Genomic DNA, 22,825 nt, shown 5'->3' with positions numbered 1-22,825 from the left:
TGATTTTATTGATTTGATTAGGACATTCCAGGTGACGCAGCGAATACGAAAGAAAGATCTTAAGATGTTTTGTACCACTCTCTCTCTTTATTTAAGAGCTGCGCTCTTGTCGGTGGAGTAATCGCCTTCAATACTCCATAGATAGGGCGTGTAGAACGGTGGTTGCCCCAATCGCCTTCCGTTCCGCAGTACACCGACCAATTTCTCAATCGGTGATGTTCTAGCTAGAGCCCTACCAGAATCCATTTCCTCGGCCTCCAACCAGTACTGATACCGCTGCTGCCCGGCATCAGACCACTCTAGAGCGAATAAATTTCATTTCATTTCATTTCATTACTACACAAACACAATATAAGCTGACTATATCCCAATTGGGTGAGTCAGTACATCCATAGCAAGAACTAAATACCCACACCTCACCGAGCTTTCTGTTAGATCAACGTGATAGCGAATAATAGTGCTAATTCCTGCAGACGCCATCTAATTTTATTTTAAGTTATACCTGTTATTTTCTTATCCGCTGAAAAAGAATGGGACGGGTAATCGACAGGCATAAAATTTATGAAACACACGTCATTTTAAAGCAGATATCTAAAACAACCATCAACCCTGGTGTCAGGGTTACTATTGAGCCGCCAAAGGCCCCTGACATGGCTCATGTAACTACTACTAACTTACAAAAGTAAGTAGTAACCAGGACCAACGGCTTAACGTGCCTTCCGAAGCACGGATCATCTTTCTTTTGGACAATCAGGTGATCAGCCTATAATGTCCTATAACCAAACTAGGGATCACAAAGTGATTTTCGCCTGCCTGCTAAAAACCTAACGTACAGTCATGAGCAACACAATGTACCCACTTTAGGACTCTGTCGCACTAACATATTTGACATTTAGTGAGACTTACAGTTCAATTTGTGAAAAAAGTTAATGTGACATGGTACCAGAGTGTATACATATTAACATTCGTGACCGTACCAGTGAACATGCTCGTAGTCTACCTATTTGTCCTTTAAAATACTTTTGTATTTCCAAACTACTCCGGGTGAGTAACAATTTTCCTATCGCACCATCGTGAGAAGTGTGAGTGGTAAAGAGTGTAATGTTCTCGCGGAGGCCGCAATGTATCTCCAGCCGGTAATGTGCGTCGTATATCTCTCGAATCGCATTCACTATTGCCGCCAATATGGCTTTCCCAACCCCACCTGTGCTCTACCACAAGATATGCTTGGAAACTCGAATATTTTATTCAGAGGCAGATCTAACTAAAATAAAATCTTTTTGTATTTTTATTTTAGAGGATTTTTTGCTTCTATGCTGTTCTGGGAGCAAATAAACATAGAAAACGTTCAGCTGCTTGTCTTCCCGGGCATGTCGTAAAAACCGACAGAGGGATTGTGTCCTCTAACATGATGGACTAATGTTATGGGCGATAGGCTGATCCATTATCACCATAAGGTTCATCATATCCAGCTTACGACATCGTATCAACAGTGGCTGCAAGTTGTCTTTGATTACTTGTGGCTCTGCCCACCCCATTAGGGATTACGGGCGTGAGTTTATGTATGTATGTATGTATGTATTTTAGAGGACTTTTTGATATCCGCTACTTACATCGTTCTGTATCTGCTTCGAATCCCGAATTGGGCTATTCTTCTTATCGAGTGGGTTGTGAGGTCGAATCAACCCCATCAACCCCGACGTCAGGGTTATTACTGAGCCGCCATAGGCCCCTGACATTTTTTTTTGACGTGACTTATTGTAGATTTGCCGCAGCTGGCATTAACTACTTGGCCGAACAAATGGGGAGCGCTGAAGGCTCTCACCCGGTACAACGTTTAAGACAACAGGCCTGAGGGTGCCCAGTTGGGCGCGAACCTCGGTTCAAGGCGTCGTCTGAGAGGAAAAATATTTGAAAGAATTAATCGACCCTAGTGGGTCGATAGCGATAAGCGCTGAATGAGGGAAATCGTCGACCACGCCGGCGAAGTCGGTATCGGTATCTGACATGATTCATGTAACGACTACGTACTTACGTCAGTAAGTAATAACCGGGACTAACGGCTTAACGTGCCTTCCGAAGCACGGATCATGTTACTTTTAGGACAGTCAGGTGATCAGCCTGTAATGTCAAGGGAGCACAAAGTGATTTTCAAACGAGTGTTACTGTGGGGCGAAGATTGTTCTTTCCATACGTAGTTTCTAGATCTATGCATATAGCAAAGCTAATAGTCGCTTGATATAGTTGGTTGTTGGAGTAGATACCTTAGTTGGGAGGGAAGAAGGGCGTACCTACCTTAAATTATTCCGAAAAACCTTACAGTTTTGCCTGTCCTAATATGATTGTGATAAGATGGCACGACTATGCTCCTATTCTCTTTGGTTTTTGTTTATTCATTTGACTTTCCAGGTTTCGTTCCCAAAAATATATAGATGTCACCGTAAAATTGTAAATAACGTTAGATTATAATCTATCTCGCGAGATTGTGAAAAATTGTGAAACGTAATATACTGCTTACAATTTAACGTATTATTATTCGTCAAATTATAATCTATCGAAGTAAAATTGTTAAATCACAATCTTACAATTGTCAAATTGTCAACTGTCCGACGGCTGTCCCTGATTGGTCGTTTCGTATCACAATTTGACGGTTTCACTTCGATAAATTATAATCTACCGAAAAATAATACGTTAAATTGTAAGCAATATGATACGATTCATAATTATTCGACAGTTCACAATCTCGCGAGATTAGATAGATTATAATCTAACGTTATTTACAATTTTACGGTGACATAGACATTTTCAAAAATGACACATTTTTAATTGTTTTTAATTTGTTTATATGTGCAATAAAGCGTTTTTGTATTGTGTCCTAATGAGAAATGGCCCTTCGGTGTTTAGATACATATTGGCCCCGATTCCTGCAGACACCTCCTAATTTTACTTTAAGTTATACCTGTCATTTTCTTATCCGCCGAAAAGGAAAGGGAAGTGATTGACAGCCCTTAATTTTAGGAAGAATGAGTAAATGAATGGATAACCCGGGCGAATCAAAAAGGTATCTCGCTGGTATGCAAACCGTTTAACGTGTGCTGTCAACATAATTCTGTCGGGTTATTGGCCAGTGTAAAATTTTTAGACGGTTGTTTTAGATTTGTGCTTAAAATTGACGTGTGCTCTATTTATTTTATTTGTCGGTTACCCGTCCCTTTCCCTTTCGGCGGATAAGAAAAAGACACATATAACTTTAAAAAAATTAGATGGTGTTTACAGGACTTAGCCCCATTGTTGTTGTTGCTCGCGCAACCAACAGGACACGACTTTGTCAACTTCATACATTTTTAAAGCACATAATAACGGGTTCTTACCGCGTTTAAATGGGGATATGAGACTCCCGATATTTCGACACTGTTGCAAGTGCCATGATCACGGGATGACTGGATGACTCATATCCCCATTTAAACGCGGTAAAAACCCGTTAATGGTGCTAATTCCTGTAAATACCATCTAATTTTATTTTAAGTTATATCTGTCATTTTCTTATCCGCCGAAAAAGAAAGGGACGGGTAATCGACAAGCATAAAATTTATGGAACACACGTCAATTTTAAGCACAAATCTAAACCAACCGTCTAAAAATTTTACATCCGTCAATAACCCGACACAATTAAGTAGACAGCACGTCAAACGGATTGCATACCAGCGACGTACCTTTTGATTCGCCCGGGTTATTCATTCATTTACTCATTCTTCCTAAAATTAAGAGCTGTGAATCATCCGTCCCTTTCCTTTTCGACGGATATGAAAATGACGGGTATAAGTTAAAATAAAATTAGGCGGTGTCTGCAGGAATCGGGGCCATTATGTGCTTTAATTATGATAATAACCGCGTAAACTTAAAACAATTCGTACATTTTGTTAGTGACGCGACCAACTAAACACCAAGAGAGATAACGTTTATACAAGTGCATACACCCGGACACTTCATACAAAACATCTCACACAAACACTATACATTGACGTTATCGATGACGACGTTTGACGCCCATACGATTAAAGAGTAAATAAAGTAAGACCGAGTGGGAGATAAACCTCAGCTCAGCCGCTGGTAAGGAGCGGTGAGTATTCCTTACGAGTATTCTGTGGTCATAGTGTCAATCAATCAATAATACTTTATTGCACAACAACATATACAAAGGAGATAAACATACGAATTAAACATAAGCACAATAGGCGGCCTTATTGCTAAACAGCAATTTCTGCTAGGCAACCTTAGGGGTTAGGGGGGCGGGGGTGTCCTTGTGAGATACGGCCCTAACCATGTAGTTCACTTACGGTCACGAGCATTAATATGTATACACTTTGGTACCATGTCACATTAACTTTTTGACAAATTGTAACTGTAAGCCTCACTAAATGTCAAATATGTTAGTGCGACAGAGTCCTAAAGAGGGTACATTATATTGCTCATGACTGTACATCGCCAGACATGCCCTCACGCTTTGCGGGAACTCTCCCCTTAGCTCACATACTATCATGATCATTATCCGCATTCTTCTGCGCGCCACGACATTCTGTCTTACCTTACCTTTGCGATAAATTTCAAACGAACTCATTACACAACTATAAGTTGCAGGAATACGGAGGACTGCGTGTCCAATATAATGACGCGCTCAGGGTGCTGTTGGGGCTGCCGCGTTTTTGCAGCGCAACTTTAATGTTTGCTGAGACGCAGACGGATTGTTTCTTTGCAATAGTAAGGAAACGTTCCGCCTCAATGATGCGTCGCTTGGAAGCCAGCTCCAACAGCATCCTGGGTGTGTGGGCGGACCGCTGAGATTCGCCATTGATGGCGCGATGGTTGCGACTACACGCACACATACCTCCCCCCGCTAGACGAAACTAATTTTCATAATTTGTTTTCATAAATAAATATTAGTCTACTAACATTAGGATTAAGTACTATGTTACTAACATCTATGGACAATAGTCTGAAAATAAAGATGCTGAATTTGAATTTTTTGAATTGGTGCTATTAAGTACTTATACATTATTCGATTGATTTGCTATTGATTTATTTTCGGACAACCGGGTGATCGGCCGCATCCAAGTTTAGTAAATGGTTGTCCACAGGTAGTGGTTGCTTCGAAGAAATTGCTCTAGAGCAATAAAGTCGCCAAGTCGTATTGTATCCATGTGTTATGTCTGAAGTTCTGTGCAATAAAGTTTATTAAGGAATATAGGGTGCTAGTGACAACTAAATGAAAACTGAGGGATGATTCAGACCACGATTCTGAGTTGATATCAAGTGGAAATTTCCGTCGCAAACGTATGGAACTAAAAAAAAAATTGAGCCGCCAAAGGCTCCTGACATGGCTCATGTAATGATTACTCATTTACATGAATACGTAGTAACCGGTACCAACGACGCCTTCCTAAGCACGGATCATCTTACTGTCAGCCTGTAATGTCCTAACCAAACTAGTGATCACAAAGTGATTTTTGTGATATGTACCCACCGGGATTGAACTCGGCACCTCCGGATCGTGAGCCCAACGCTCAACCACTAGACCATAGAGATGTTCTAGTGTCCGGAAAGAACATTATTACTCTTAGCAGTCTGAGTATTTTAACTAAGTAAGATTACGAGTTCAAGAATCACGAGCACTCAACTGTAGGAATTTAATAACACAAACAGCGCGGCGCAGAGGATCCAATAAAAGTCAACGGAATCCTTTGACACTTGATTGATTTGGGTAGCTAGACTGGGTGATGCCCAGGATTCTACACGTCCATGGACCCAGGGAATAAATCTATCAAGTGAACTGGTGAGGAATGAGGATGCGTGTGGATTTAGTGGTGATATTCGAGGTGTGCTATTTAAGCTGGCCGAATTTTTGACCCGTTTTCGTAATTTTTATACAAAGGCATACCAACATAACATAATACAAGAAAACGTAACCTAACCAAATAATTTTCTTTTTTATTATTATTTTATTTATTTATTTATTTTGAGGAAGACTTACGGCCATATACATTTTCTAAAATAACTAACAGACAATAACTAAAGGCTAATTACAAGTCTCCACCTAATAGTGGCTAAGTTATTTACCCTTTTACAATGATAAACATTAAACAAAGTAGGTACAAACATTTGACGTTCCGAAACTTATGCTGGTATTAATAAACTAATCTCAGCTTCGAGACTGTCCTCAAGATCATGCCAATGTGACAGTTTTCATATAAAACAAGTGAATTGAGCATGATCTTGACTCTCAGCTGAGATTCGTTTATTAATACCACCCTAGGACTAATAAGTCACTTGTGTCACAAAGAAAGTTTATTAATGTAAAAAGTTATTTGACTAAATTGTTTTTACAATCAATACAATACAACAATACGAAAACGCTTTATTGCACATATAAACACAACACTAAAAACAATTACAAAAGTGACAAGAGAAGCACAACCGGCGGCCTTATTGCTAAATAGCAATGTCTTCCAGGCAATCACTTACCAATAATCTCTTTAAGTTTGACACGCATTCTGTATTTCATACAAAATTCATCCTGGATAGACTCACGTGTCACATAACGTTTGAAAAACTGCTGTATCATCGAAGATAAACAAGTGTGAGGATAGAATGATTTGTGGTTTCGATTCTGTTGTGTTTCGAACGTCGTGCTACATCTTCTACCTACTGCGAGCTCTTCTACCAATCGCGAGCTCTTCTACCGCCGCGAGCTCTTCTACCCGCCGCGAGCTCTTCTTCCCACCGCGAGCTCTTCTTCCCACCGCGAGCTCTTCTACCTGCCTCGTGCTCTGCTACTTCTCCAACGCAGCGGACAGGGAAGTGATATTCCAAAGGTATTCAACACAGCACAGACCCCTCACCCTGAGATCTTATTATATAATATAGCTTATTCATTATATAACTTAAAAAAGTTACTTTCTTTTATTTATGACTCAACTACCTATTCTGTAGCAACTAAACGCTACAATGGCACGCTATCTAAGCCATTTTTAAATAAAAAAGTAAAGCAATTCGGTCCTTCAATCTCTTCTTCTTCTAATCCTTTTATCCCCTATTGGGATGTAGGGCCCGAGTGACAGATTTCCACTCCTCGCGATCTTATAGTATAGAGGACTGATTGCAGTTTAAACTAACTAGTTTAAACAACCTGTAATAAAATGCCATGTCAAAAATTTGTAACTGTTGTACATGAATAAAATTATTATTGTTGTTTTTTTAAACTATAGTTTATCTCCTCTTTCGGAGGGTATTTGCCAGAGACACGGGTCACAGACCAAGTGCCACTTATTATTATTTATTATTATTAACTAAGAAAAAAACTGTTGAAAAGTTGAGTGATAGAGTGAGAAACAGTGTGATAAGACAGAGATGTGGTGTAAAAGACGATATAGTGACTAGGATTGAGAAGGGAATGTTAGGTTGGGTTGGACACGTAGAGCGGATGAAGGGTAATAGAATTGCAAAAGCGGTATATAAAGCGAAAGTTGATGGTAGGGCTGGCAGAGGAAGACCGAGAAGGACTTACGATGACCAAATTGGAGATGTCCTTAGAAAAGGTTCAATACGATCTACTCTGAACCGGCGTGCGTGTATGAAGCGATTGATGAATGTGGAGGAAACAAGAGAAGTGTGTCAGGATCGAAGTAAATGGAATTCTATAGTCTCTGCTTACCCCGGTGGGAAATAGGCGTGAGTTTATGTATGTATGTATGTAAGTAAGTAAGTTTACAATTTTTACTGATGAATGTGAATGTATTATGATGATGTATGTATAATGATGAATGTAATATAAAACAATAAAAAAGTTTAATTTTTTCGATATATTTGACTAAAAATGTAATAAAAATAAAGAACTGACACCTTTAAAAGCTAAAATAACCTTTAATGATAGTTATTATACACCTAGTTATCCCGTAACAACTTACCATTATTATACTACTTACTATTAATACCTACAAGGATACTGACAGCAAGTACTTAATTAAAAAAAAACCATTTATAATATAATGAATGAACTGCAATAGAACTAGCTATTAATATCTACGTCTTCGTTACAAGGAAAATATTCTTATAAAAAAGTCTTGTGAAAAACTAAGACAATGAACTGCGAACTGTTTGTTTCCTCTATAATACGACGCATATTTTTTTTTTCAAGTTAATGGGTTAATTATATCTAGTAATTACTAGTAAGGACGCTTACAGTCTAAAGACGGCGTCGTCGACATGTCGCTAACGCCCAACTGGGCACCCTTAGGCCTGTTGTCTTAAACGTTGTACCGGGTGAGAGCCTTCAGCGCTCCCCATTTGTCCGGCCAAGTAGTTAATGCCATCTGCGGCAAATCTACAATAAGTCACGTCAAAAAAAAAGACAAAGCACTAAATGATAACATAGTACTTATCACACCCACGCGTTTACAATACAATAACTTTATATTGCACGAAAACGTTAGGAAAATAACAATCACAAATAGGCCATAGTAGAGAAGTAGAATCGCCGGTCAACGGCCTCCGTGGTCCAGTGGTTGAGCGTTAGCCTCATCATCCGGAGGTCCCGGATTCGAATCCCAGTGGGGACATATGACAAAAATATCTTTGTAATCCGTAGTTTAGTCCTAACCAAGGCTAACCAACCAAGTCCTAACCAATGTCCTAATCCGAGGCTGTTTGTAATGTTACGACATTCATGTTTGGCCTCAGCCAGGGTTAGTTCAAAACATCACGCCTGTATTTCCGAAGTAGTACACAGAGGTTTTTGTTTTTTAAATAATATAGGCTCGTGTTTACAGTATATACGCCCACTCCACATTAAAGTCCCATGCAATAGGGAGCGAGCCAGTTGCTATTAATCGGCCACAAATCCTGAACCCGCATTGGAGCAGCGTGGTGGAGTATGCTCCATACCCCCTCCGGTTGATTCAGGGGAGGCCTGTGCCCAACAGTGGGACGTATATAGGCTGTTTATGTATGTTATGTAAATCCTGAACACCAAATGATATCAAATATGAATTCAAACTAGGGATCACAAAGTGATTTTTGTAATATGTCCCCGGGGATCGAACCTGGGACCTCCAGTTCGAGAGACCAATGCTCTTACCACTAGACCACGGAGACCGTTAACGTTTTATCTATCTACCTACCACTCTAGTTTCCTAGTCCATTAAACTTTCAAAGACAAGATCTCCGAACTTTCGCGACTAAAAACTTCTTTATATCGAAGCTTTATTCAACAAAATAGCAAGTTCACTACTTCACTAGTAATTTTAGACTTGAAGAAACCTTTGTGCTGCATTCCTTGGGAGCTCTAGTTTCTGAGATCTGCCCCATTTCTGGCGAGAAGCGAGTAACGTAACATAATAACACAACATAACATAACAACATGAAACATAGCAACATAACATAACATAACAACATGAAACATAGCAACATAACATAAAACATAGCAACATAACATAACGACATACATAACGTAACAAATAAATACTTTATTGCACACACAGGAAATACAAAACAAAATTGAAATGGAATAAATACAACAGACGGCCTTATTGCTAGGTAGCAATCTCTGCTAGGCAACCTGATAATTGGGAGTCTTAGGAGGTATTGAATCGGTTATTTTTGTGCGTTTTCTCCTTTTTATTTCCTTTCACTATTTTGTCTGTAGTATCGAAAAACGAGAGACGTTTTGACTCATTGTCCTTGACCACCAACAAATTCCAGACATATCTCATTCGAAGCGTCTTACCGAGTTGATATTTTCGTTATATGGCGACTTTCTCGAAATACGCAGGGTGTAGCCGGAATTCGGGTTTTTAAATATGATTTTGGGTACTTCCTGATACATCATTGTTTCAAGTTTTCAACCAACAGATTCCAGACATATATAAAAAGACTACCAATTAGTTTTAGCTTCAATATCCATGGGGTTTAGAAACAATATCAACTCGAAAAAAATAATTTACATCTCAATCGAAGGGTCTTAGCGAGTTGATATTTCTAAACCTCATGGATATTGAAGGTAAAACTAATTGGTAGTATTTTTATACATACTAATGAAACTACTTAAGTACACGTATAAAGTATGTGTTGGAAGGGGGGACGGGTCTCATACAATTACGCCCATTGTCCTTTTTTTTAATTAAGATGAGTTTACTCTTGTAATTACTCTTGACTTCGTTCTTCCACGAGGAGAAGAAGAGATCCTTTATCTTGTTTGTTTGTTGTTATGTACTTGTGCCGTGTTTGAATAAATGTTTTTTGTCTCTCTGTCTCTCTTTCAATCGCTTCATCGCCATCAGTAGGACACCCAGTCGCACTATACTTCAGGTTTGTTACGTGGCAAATGAAAGTGCAGGTAACTCGGAGTGCATGGTTCAACTATGCGGCTTCATTAACACCAGCCTCGAGAATGTACAAACAAACTACTTACTTCTAAATGTGTCAGTGAGTTTACTTCCTTTAGTGAAGTCCTTTAGTTGTTTCTACGCTGGTTTTTGTTAAAATACATTGATTATGGCATTGACGGCGACTCCCCGAACGTCGACTCCTGCTATAGTAGGAGAACAGACTGTAGCAAACCCTACGTCACGATGGGACCAGTTACAGTTGTAACTGAGGCCGTAAAGACGACGTGTATTGTCCAAGAGACTGCGGACTCCCACCAAAATCACAAACACGTACCTGGTACCTATCAAGTTGCCTAAAACTACATTCTTTAAGGCGATAAAATTGCGCGATTTTGGAGCACTCACTCTTGACTCTTTCCCCGTGGATAAATGAAATTAGTCCGAGAATCCGATGACGTAAATTGCATCAAACAAATGGCAAATATAATTGCTTCCTACCTAAAACGGAGGATTAGGTGAGGAACCTAGTACACGACCCAATTATAAACGCTACATAAATATTTTTTTATCGAATGAAATAATTACATATTGGTTCGTTTTAATTTCATAGCATTTTTGGGAAAAATAAACAAACAACAAAAAATAAAAATTTGATTATTACTATTTATCTTAATTTACCAACAAAGTGTATTTGATTTGAATCTACGTGGCAAAAAATGACACATTACGGCGACATAAATATAATTATAATAAAACCCCCATTTCACTGAGATTATTACCAGATAATTATTATTTAACAAAATTGCGACAATGGCTCATACAGAAATATAAAATTATACATCATTTGAATGTTTTTAATGATTATGCTTAATACCAGCTTTTGTTTTCCTAATCTTGTGACAGAAAAAATGCATGCCACTGTTGGAGAAATGTATTTGACACCTTATTGTAATTTCATTAAAATCTGTTATGACAAAAATATTATGTTTCTTGCAATAAATAATTTGATTTGGTTTGATTCTCTCCCCTGTAGGTAGGCCACGAATAACAGATTTTCTTATTTCAGATCACTTCAGATTTTTGATTTGATTGGGAGTGATAAAAAAATAAACCGCGTCCAGCTGCCTTCCCGGACATGTTGTCCGATTCCATTATAATTATGAGCGATCGAAAACCTTGGGTCGGACGTGTGTCGGGTTGGTTTTCGTTTCGGGTCGGAAGATCGGACTGATATAAAAACCGGAGCGGAGCTATCAAATCTTCAGATTAGGTAAGCGGACCCTGTGAAAAATTATTACGGGAGATGATGGGCTGATCAACGGTCACCATACGATCCTGACGACACTTCTTTCAGACGACATCCTGAGAGGTTCACGGCTAACTTGGCACCCTCAGGTAAAGTAATCGTGACCTATTGCAATGTAAGCAAAGTAAAACCTCGCGCAACATAACCGGCAATGAAATGTTTCGTGTGCAATAATCAAGTATAATATTATGTAACAGTGTCTGCAAAATATGTTCTGACTATTTATTTATTTATAAAGGTACATACAACATTAGGCCAGGCGCGCACTACGAGTTTTTCGCCGCGCGACAGAAAAGAGCAGCAGCATAATGTCGCACTGTAATACTGCGCCGCTGCGGTGGCTCTGCCGTCAAGTGCGCGCAATACAATTTAAAACTGTTTGGTACAGAATTACAGTGCGACATTATGCCGCTGTTTTTTTCTGCCGCGCGGCGAAAAACTCGTAGTGCGCGCCTGGCCTTACAGTGTAACCCAATGCGCTATACGACGAGAAAACAATATAAAAGTAGATAAAAACTAGTACAACAAAAATAAGCAATGAATGAAAAAAGAAACAAAAAGAAAAATAAGGCTATTAAATAACATGAAAAACACTAAAAAAATTACAATTATAAAATTAAAAAGTTAGAAACTATCGTTTATCTGTGGCTCGTGTCTCTAATGAGTTATTAGTTTTCACTAACACAGTTGGCTCGACCGGTAATGCTGCAAAGCTGTTAAGCTGGAAAGCTGGGTGAGGCATTGGTACTTAGTTCATCTTGCGATGGATGTACCTCTGACTATCCCATCGGTATATAGCCATGAGCTTATGTTATGTCTCTAAACAGAAAATAGCTTCAAAGTTACACAAAGATCAAGAACCAATACAGTCTCAAAATCTTTCAAACTTTATTAGCCACTAAAACCTGTCAACGGACACGGCGAAATTTGCTGCAAGTAAATTTATTACCAAAGTGAGCTATCGGAATCGCTTGTTGTGGCAAACAAGGGTTCGCATATGTCACCCGAGATTGAATAGCCTACCCCCTCCTTTCCCCCATCCCCCAATTTTACCCCTCACAAAGAGGGGGAATCCTACCCACTCTTTCCGGAAAAGGATCGTGCGGCAAAGATGTCCTTAACCCCTCATCCATTGGCCGTATTCAAATACCCTTTTTAAATCTAAAGGCGTGAAATTGACAACATATTTGGAGGTCCGATTTGGGTGGGTACTTTTAAATCAGGGTTGTTTACACACATAGGTATAATACTTTGTCCCTTGTGAGATTAACAGGAAACCGATCACTTATTGTTCCGTACGAAGGTCCCGCTAAATCATTTATTTCTTATTCTAAATAACTTATGAATGAATGAATTATTTATTTCAGACCTAAATCCATATATTTTAGTAACAATGTGAACTTAAACTATGTTAGTACCTATCCCACACACACAATACACATACATAGGAACTGCCAAGTCAAGTACATATCTTGAGCACACATGCATCTTCACCCAAAAACCCAGAATAGGACTGTCCCACCTATCAACTACACTACTACCACTATTACCACTACTTATATACTTACATACATACCTACATATAGGCGTGTGTGTGGGTTATTGGGTGCATAACCAACCACATCAACCCTGGTGTCAGGGTTGTCATTGAACCACTAACGGTTCCTGACATGCCTCATGTAACTACGTACGTACTTACATCAGTAAGTGGCTAAGTAGTAACCGTGACTGACGGCGTAAAGTGTCTTCAGCAGCGATTCATCAATATCCTAACAAAGCCAGGTGTCACAAGGGATTCGAACCCGGGGCATCCGGATTGTGAGCCCTACACTTAACTACACTAGACCACGGAGGAAACCATTGTGCCCTAGTAAGATAGTGCCATAATAAACTAGAGTCATTAATATTAGGGGGCACGGCAGTGCCCCCGCCAAGTCGAGCAAAAACAACGGCTCGCCGTAGCATCATTTTCTGTGTAATTCCATTATGGATAATGCTAGAAGCTTGAACTTCTACTATTATTTTTATATCCAAATTGTACATTTGACGTCTAAATTGAGCAGTTGTAAAACTAGTTTGCATTTTTCGCACATCTGGTTTGACAGGAAATGACTGTGCGGCTTGAAATAGAACACACTCTTAATATAAGTCTATTTCAACTTGTAACTCCGACCTTGAGGACATAAATATAAAAGTGATCAGGATATACATCGTCACTACGCAACGTCATTTGCCAACCCAATCTAGCAGTAAAAAAATATCTTATACCGATTTCAAACATATTTCTTTTTTGCTTTCCCAAAACAATTTAATAAAATGTAGTTCAACTACTTCTTACATAATACCATAATAAAGCATCACGCCTGTATCCCCGGAAGTGTAGGCAGAGGATGTCTAGGATACATACAGGGTGTTAGTGACATCGTAACGAATACTCAGAGGGATGATTCAGACCATGATTCTGAGTTAATATCAAGTGGAATTTTCCGTCGCAAAATTAATGTTATTTTTTTTTAGTTTTTTTTAATTATATTCAATTCTATACTTTTGCACTTGATATTAACTCAGAATAATCAGCTGAATCATTCCTCTCAGTATTCGTTACGATGTCACTTACACCCCATACAAGTACATACAGTAGCCATACAAGTAGGTATGGGTGTTAGTGACACTGTAACGAATACTGAAGGGGATGATTCAGACCATGATTCTGAGTAGATATCAAGTGGAATTTCCTGTCGGAGAAGTCATGAAAATTTTAGAGCTTATTTAAATTATTTTCCGTTCCATATTTTTGCGACGGAAAATTCCACTTGATATCAACTCAGAATCATGGCCTGAATCATCCCTCAAAGTTTTCGTTACGATGTCACTAACACTCTGTATACACCCACTTCTCGCCAGCTATATTTAAAGTCCCATGTAGTAGGCGAGTCTATTGCCATTAATCGTGCATAAATCCTAGAAACCACATAATGTCAATTGTTTATGATCCAAATATGAATTCAAACTCGGAAAGTCGAATTCAGTGGGTTAAGTCCCGGCCCGGGGTTCAAACCCGTGACTTTGCGTCACGCTTTCTCCGAACAGAGCAATCGCAGATTCCTTGAACTACTTCTAAGAGTATCATTTAACTTGCTTTGTTGCCTGCATCCCTAAAATGTAAATTCATTAAAATTAGACCCAAGTTAGAATAATATTGTCTTATATAAACGCTGGTTTCCAAAAGATAAGTTCTTATTGTTTGGGACAATTTATAGATACTGAATCCACGGGCAGTGGGAAACATTTTTAGGTTAAAGGTCCGTTCATAGTCTGGTTTCAGTAATGCTATTATAATTTGGTAGTAAACAAGTCTCATACTAAAAAAATCTCTATAATATCTAAGTACTATTATTACACACTACTTGTGTCTAAAAAAAAACAATCACTAGGTGTTGACATCGGCCCCATGCACGCGTTTTTCTTGCAGCTTCGCTAGAGGTTTTTCTTGTAGCTTCTTTTCCCCGGCTATACAGATTGTGAAAAGCTGCAGTAGTTTCAGGTGGATGAGACGTTCGTTATGTAAAAAATGACGATTCAAAGTGTAACTATGTTACCTATTGAATAAAGATATTTTTGAATTTTCAAAAGTCCGAGACTCCCTATTCCCAAGGTGATTGTCAGAAAGGCCGGTATTTTATGTTATGGATTATGTGAGTCAGGATTACTAAATCTACATGCTTATTTTCATGTTTTTAATAATATTGGTAGGTACTTAGTTTATATATTAGTATATAACCTTGGAAACTGGGTTAAGCAAAGACATAAACTTAATTTCTCGGTTACATCCGAAAAGTCCCGAAATCAAAGGTTAACCGCAGAAAACTCGAACAACAACCGACACGTCTGCGCAAAACCTTATTCATAATTTATATTAATTGAAACCGGCAAAGTTCGCTTCGACTTCGGTAAGAATTAGACACTTGTTTTATAAGAACCGTTTGCTCCAACTGTGTTCTTCATTGGTAGTAAATATTGCTAAATGGTAGTATTTGTACAACATTTTTTATACTTTGTGTTTTAAACCTTCTGCCTTCAAACATAGCATAAACTCACGACTATATCGTCGCCTTTTACCCATGGACGGATCCAGGGGTTATGGCCCTACTTTTTAGGGAAAAATATTAATAATAAATCTTTATTTAAAGACAACAATAGTCCAGCAAATGTGTTAGTGCAATAAATCTTAAAATTATATTAGCATAGATTAATATAAATAAGTTTAATTGAAATGATTGTATTTATTTTTCAGGAATAAAAACTAAAAATTAAAGATAAATAATTAAAATTAATATCAATAAATTAAAAAAACAATAATTAAAAAAAATAAAAAATAAAATATAAATTTCAATTAAATAAATAAATAAATTTAAAATAGGTCAGTGGTTTTCCTCTTGCCTTCCGCACGGCAGTGCTCTATCTGATGCGAGTGGGATGACGCCCAGAGTAGTCTATTTCAAAGCCGTACTAGGACTCCTGCCCTGCGCCTCTGTCAGTACTATGACAGTTACTGCTGCCCTCTGTCAACTTCTAGGTACACATACACTTACCAAAAAAACAAAATATATCTTTAAGTTCCTTCTTTAAAGTTTACAAGATTTCTTTAGATATCTTTTAAAATATTTAATACCTATGACAGTTGAGATTTTAGAATAAATAAGAAGAGCTTAAATGGAACAGATTAAGGAGAAGGCGAAAGTCGTGTATTACAAGGCAGTGAAAGAATAATTGGCCTTCGAGACAAGAATGAGACTCTTAAATTAGTGATAAAATATTTCTAAAGTAGAGAGAGACTAAAACTTATAAAAATGTGCTAAAATATACAATAATAAACGCGTCACTTCTCATTTTCGTAAAATGTGTTTTCCATTTCAAATTATTATGGCCCTAGAATAAAATTTTTACATTTTCTTTTATAGTCACAAATAAAAATGTCACTCAGATTGGAAACTTAAATTGTTCAAAGCATTATTATTTTGCAGACAGTCAAAATGATCTTAGTTTCTCATATTTAGGATTCATAGCCAAAGTGGCAATAAAATTAAACTTTTACAGTGTTATTACAAAATGGTATTCTGGTAATGGTAATGGGTTATCGATTCATTTACTCATTCTTTCTAAAATTAAGAGCTGTCGATCATCCGTGCCTTTCCTTTTGGGTGGATAAGAAAATGACAGGTATAACTTAAAATAAAATTAGATGGCGTCTGTAGGAATTAGCACCAATATCTTTTAGTATTAATTTTGTAATAACACGATGCGCTGAAGCCAGGAGCTTTGTGCGCGAGTTAGGGCGGCGCCTCAGGAATAATGGTGCGGATTCTCGCCGAGAATCGTATCTGGGGCAACGCATGCGTTCCACGCTGACTATTCAACACAGAAACGCAGCCAAAAATACATTATATTTGCGCCAGGTACAATTAGAGGCGAGCTTTTTAAGTAAATTTTAGTTTAACTGTTAATATTATATTTTGTTTTACTTTTAGTTTCGTTTATCCGTTTCGGTATTTTAGTTTTATTTAATTTTAGTTTTATTTGTACCAGCCAGTTGGAAAAAGACAGTTTTAATTGAGAATAAGTTTTTCTAAGTTTTCTTCTTTATATATAGGTAAGTAATAAGCTTGCCTGTACTATCTGTTTTCTTTGTATGTTTCTTGTGTCTATTTTATTGCGTACAAACAAATAAATAAATAATAAATAAAACACTAACTATAATTTTGTACTTAATTACAACAAGAGGAGCTCGGTGGCGCAGCGGTAAACGCGCTCGGTCTGCGATTGTTGAAGTTAAGCAACTTTCGCAAAGGCCGGTCATAGGATGGGTGACCACAAAAAAAAAGTATCATCTCGAGCTCCTCCGTGCTTCGGAAGGCACGTTAAGCCGTTTGTCCCGGCTGCATTAGCAGTCGTTAATAACCACCAATCCGCACAGGGCCCGCGTGGTGGTTTAAGGCCCGATCTCCCTATCCATCCATTGGGAAGGCCCGTGCCCCAGCAGTGGGGACATTAATGGGCTGGTGATGATGAGTACAAAATAAATAATGAATACAACAATATAACTAAAACAATATGTTTGTATACTCAAATAGAGGTACTTAAAATGATCAAAAGAGACTAAAATTACGCGTGTCCGATACACGCTTGGCCTGTGATTACCATCAATCTTGCTTTGACAATCCTATAATAATATCATGTCGTATTCATCGCCCTTCGTTATAAAGTTTGATTAGGCACTTAACTTCCTGTAATTTTGCAAAAAAACTTCCCTGACGTAGATTTACTGAAAAAAAACATGCTTTGCTGTTCATGACAGTTCGTTGTATGAAAATGTATGATGGAAGATTTTTGAATGGATATATTTCTTTTCCGAATACTCTCCATGCTACTTGCTTGCTTGCTTGCTTGCTTGCTTGGAGAGTATTCGGAAAATGCTACACCGACAAGAGCGTGGCTCTTAAATTGATGATGATGATATTTCTTTTATGTACCTAGGTAGGTTTTTTGTTGCAATATTGCGATAACTAATTATAGTTCTTTTGTAGGTACGGTATAAGGCCTTTTCAGCGGATAAGAAATGTCAGGTATTACTAGATATCAGTTATTAACCTACCCCTGTTCCCACCGTAACCACAGTAACGAAAAAATACAGAAGTTTTATTTTCCAATAGTTTTAGTTTTTTTTCACAACCATTTAAATATTATTTAAAGATAGTTTACATGACGTATGCTTTCAAATTTTATTTTCAAATGTTCTTCGTTTTAATTTGTTAAAAGTTAATTCTTTTTATTATTACTCTGTTTATGATGTCTTTTTGCTGTAATTTGCAATTTTAAAATATGAGCCTGGCCTGAAATAAAGAAGAAGAGAGTTTTTAAACTTTTATTTTTATTTCTATTCCAAGAAAAGGCTCATCTTTACCAGTCTACTTTGAGAGTGGATGCTTTAGAACTCGCCCAATTACACAGGTGTCTGTACACAGCAGTCGGAAGGGATTACTTAACGTGGAAAGTGGGTCGACAGTCGAGATCCTCAGGCTACAAAGGAAATAAGAAGGGTTTTTTTCTTAAACGTTCTCATGTCGCGAACTGTCTCAGGGATTTTTGCTTTGTACTTCTCTCTGTGCGCAGCTGTATAAGATGTTAGTGATACCGAAACGAAAACTTAGGGGGATGATTCGGACCATGATTCTGAGTTGATGTAAAGTTGAATTTGTCGGAAAATTTTATGAAAATCTTGGTGTTTTTAAATTATTAATTTTAGACCATTTTTTTGACGTGACTTATTGTAGATTTGCCGCAGATGGCATTAACTACTTGGCCGGACAAATGGGGAGCGCTGAAGGCTCTCACCCGGTACAACGTTTAAGACAACAGGCCTGAGGGTGCCCAGTTGGGCGCGAACCTCGGCTCAGGGCATCGTCTGAGAGGAAGAATATTTGAAAGCATTAATCGTTCCTAGTGGGTCGATAGCGATAAGCGCTGAATGAGGGAAATCGTCGACCACGCCGGCGTGGTCGGTATCGGGGTTCTGAACAAACTTATCGATTTCAACAAAATTTATTGAACCGATAGATGATTACACTTCTCACTTAGCCCTCTGGGATTTGATCTTCCTTAGGTAGAACTCTAGTTCTTTACCTTCGAGCACGTAACATGATTTTATCACGTTGCGTGCGTTGGACCTGCAATTTGATTGAAAGGAAACCTGTGCCCAGCAAAGGGACTTTATATGTTATTTTATGTATTAATACAATATAGAATAGAAATTGATTATTATAAAAGGACGCCACACACAAAGACAAGACAATAACATCACTTATAATTTTTCACAAAACAAATACAAAAAGCATAGGAGGATGTTCATTACAATGATCATAAGGTGGTGGTGGAGGTCCTGAGATAAAAGGGCTTCACTCAGCATAAGTCGCGGCGTGAACCACGACACGACGCTGGTATTATGTGGACCCTGCTGGGTGAGGCTCGAACGTCGTGTTTCATAAATATGCGTTAATATTCGTACATAGATTAAATATTACCAAATTACTTAAAATATAATTTAGGTGTAAGTACATATCTAATTCCTGTAAACACCATCTAATTTGAGCCACCATCTAAGAAAATGACAGGTATAACTTAAAGTAAAATTAGGAGGTGTCTGCAGGAATCGTGGCCAATATATATAATTATATATATTACTACAATACAATACTACTTAGATATGCTCGTGTAACACACCCACGTCATATATAATACTAGGAATACAACTTGAATACAGTGATCAGGAAAACACAGCGATAATCTCTTACATTCCAACTGTTATGAGTTATAATTATAAAAAATACTAACGCTTCGTGGGTCAAGTACTAGAGTAATTGTTTAATGCATAGATGTTGTCTGGTAATATTTATTATCATTGCTGTTAAACATTATACATGCATAAATATCTTGAGATCACCCTATACTTACATACGTCATTTTACATAATTAACACTTTATAAAGAGCCTATTTTATATAGATAATTTGAATACGTCTTCTTTACATGTACATAATTTTCTTCACCCTTTGTTTGTATAATAATATATTATTTGTATATTATATATATAAAACAAAAAAAAAATCAAAAAATATATAAAATATAATATATTATTATTTGGCGGAATAAAATATAGTTGATTGATAAGATAAGATATTGCATTCCTGATGTTTTTACAGAGGTCTATTGAAGTGATTGAGGGTCTATTGGAGGTTGATTGATTTTATTATTTGTAATTATTAGCTATTATGAATGAAAGAAAGAAACTTTTATTATAAAGGGACACCACAGTAACAAATATAAAACAAATAACAAATATTTAATATAAAACACGGAGTAATACATAACTTACAATCAAAACACAATAAAAACAACATATACGAGAAATACAAATAATTGAGTGTATGGACTGGTCAACGATGGTAGTGGTGTCCTTTATAAAAGGGCCTCACTCAGCATAAGCCACGATGCTGGTATTCTGTGGACCCTGCTAAGTGAGGCACGGAAGCCGTGTGTGCGAAAAACGTGTGTGTGTGCAGTGTATCTACAAATACATGAAATAAATACAATAATACTTACAAACGATAAGATAAACAAATAAATAAAGTTAGAAATGTTATAATGTGGCAGAATGTGTTTCAAGCTAGTGTGCTGGATCATAGAATAAGAAATAATAACACGTATTCAAATTCAAATTCAAAAATATCTTTATTCAGTAGGTAACATAGTTACATTTTGAATCGTCAATTTTTACATAACGAACGTCTCATCCGCCTAAAACTACTGCAGCTTCTCACAACCTGTATAGCCGGGGAAAAGAAGCTGCAAGAAAAACCTCGGCACAGGGCCCTAGACATTCTTTAAAAAAAATAAAAATAAACATAAAATATTGATATACAATTGAGTAATTTAGCTGCCTAATATCAGTTCTCAGACAGTTAATCCCATGCATTCATATCTTCTAAATAATCACTAACTTTATAATAACCTTTTTTATAAAGTTTTTGTTTAACTACTGTCTTAAAGCAGTTGAAAGGCAAATTCTGAATGTCAATGGGAATCTTATTGTAAAAACGTATACATTGCCCCCTGTATAGAACGGCAACTCTCCGTTTCCCACCAGCGTCTGAGCTAGGTGTAACTCACCCCCCGTATGGGCGTCAGGCGTATGTGGAAACCGAGTTGGAAGAATCCTTGACTCACTGTAAGGTCGTAGGTTCGAATCCGGGCCTAAACCTATAATTTGCGAAATCATTTTTCGAAATCATGTTTAGATCATAAATGATTATCACGTGCTCAGCGGTGAATGAAGACATCGCGAGGAGACCCACATTCCCAAGAAATGGCAGTCGCTTTTGTAAGGGCCTGACCTGTCAAATCTTCAGGTTAGGTAAGCGGACCCTGTGAAAACGGGATAACGCTAGGAAGATGATGATGAAGTAAAATTACATGAAGTTTGGAAACTACTATGTGGTCCTGTAGTTTATACAGGTCTGCATTTATACATTTACAATATCATACGCTGATCACCTAGTGGGCTCTATACACCCGATCCCAAGATGTTATCGTAGGGCTAGTTGGTAACACACATACTCACACATACATAGCATACACACTCAGCGCTCTTAGACACACATCTATCTACAAACAAACAACTCAAAATTACTTAAGTAAGGTATATGAACAGTACGCATAATGTTTTTACTTTAATAGCACAGAGTCTGTTGCTGATAATCGATTTGTTATTAGTTTAAGTTTTTTGTATTATTTTTTAGGGGTCTGGCTGAAAATCGGCGTCGTATTGCCCCTCATGTGGGTCGATACGACATTAGCCGAGCTAGTACCCTTTTTAGTTTTAAGTCTTACATTTCATATAAGTATGTTAAAATTTTAATATTAAGAAATTTATGTAACGTCTTAAACCTAAATAAAGATTCTATCTATCTATCTATCTACTACCGGTACCTTACTATGTATATACTGATAATATTTACTATTTATAATCTATATGACATCTACCGACTATACATAACTAATAGCATATTAAGTGGACTGTCGGGTAGATAATGACAAGTCTAAGACATAGGTACTCTAGTACTACGAGGACAAAGCATCAAATTAACCTAGTAACCTGAAAAATGAGCAGAGACGATGACCCTGAATCTCTGTGCTACATGTTTGCTACTGTAGGTATTACGTGATCTGTGTTTATGTTTATAGTTGAATAAAACCTACAAATATTATGCATCAATGCATACATACATAAATATAAACAGTCTGTGCCCGGTAGCGTATTTAGAAATCATAGTTCAGTACCGTTCAATCGTAGTTACTTTTATGCTGTTCTGGGAGCAAATAAAAAACATAGAAAACATTCAGCTGCTTGTCTCCCCGGGCATGTCGTAAAAACTGACAGAGGGATTGTGTCCTCTAACATGATGGAGGAATGTTATGGGCGATAGGCTGATCCTTTATCACCATAAGGTTTGTCATATCCAGCTTACGACATCGTATCAACAGTGGCTGCAAGTTCTCTTTGATTACTTGTGGGTCTGCCCACCCCA

At 37.6% G+C, this 22,825-nt stretch overlaps 2 protein-coding genes across 3 annotated transcripts in view; both read left to right on the top strand.

Moving 5' to 3' along the window:
• LOC126368383 (neutral ceramidase) overlaps positions 1–22,825 on the top strand; it is a 354,827-nt gene that overhangs the window by 110,622 nt on the left and 221,380 nt on the right. The gene's annotated exons all lie outside the window — the stretch shown is intronic.
• LOC126368395 (ATP-binding cassette subfamily G member 4-like) overlaps positions 1–22,825 on the top strand; it is a 118,796-nt gene that overhangs the window by 53,343 nt on the left and 42,628 nt on the right. The window lies entirely within an intron of this gene.

This window comes from Pectinophora gossypiella, chromosome 7 (assembly GCF_024362695.1).
Source record: "Pectinophora gossypiella chromosome 7, ilPecGoss1.1, whole genome shotgun sequence".
In the NCBI taxonomy this organism is placed as follows: Eukaryota; Metazoa; Arthropoda; class Insecta; order Lepidoptera; family Gelechiidae; genus Pectinophora; species Pectinophora gossypiella.
This window is presented reverse-complemented; position numbering and strand designations above follow the sequence as displayed.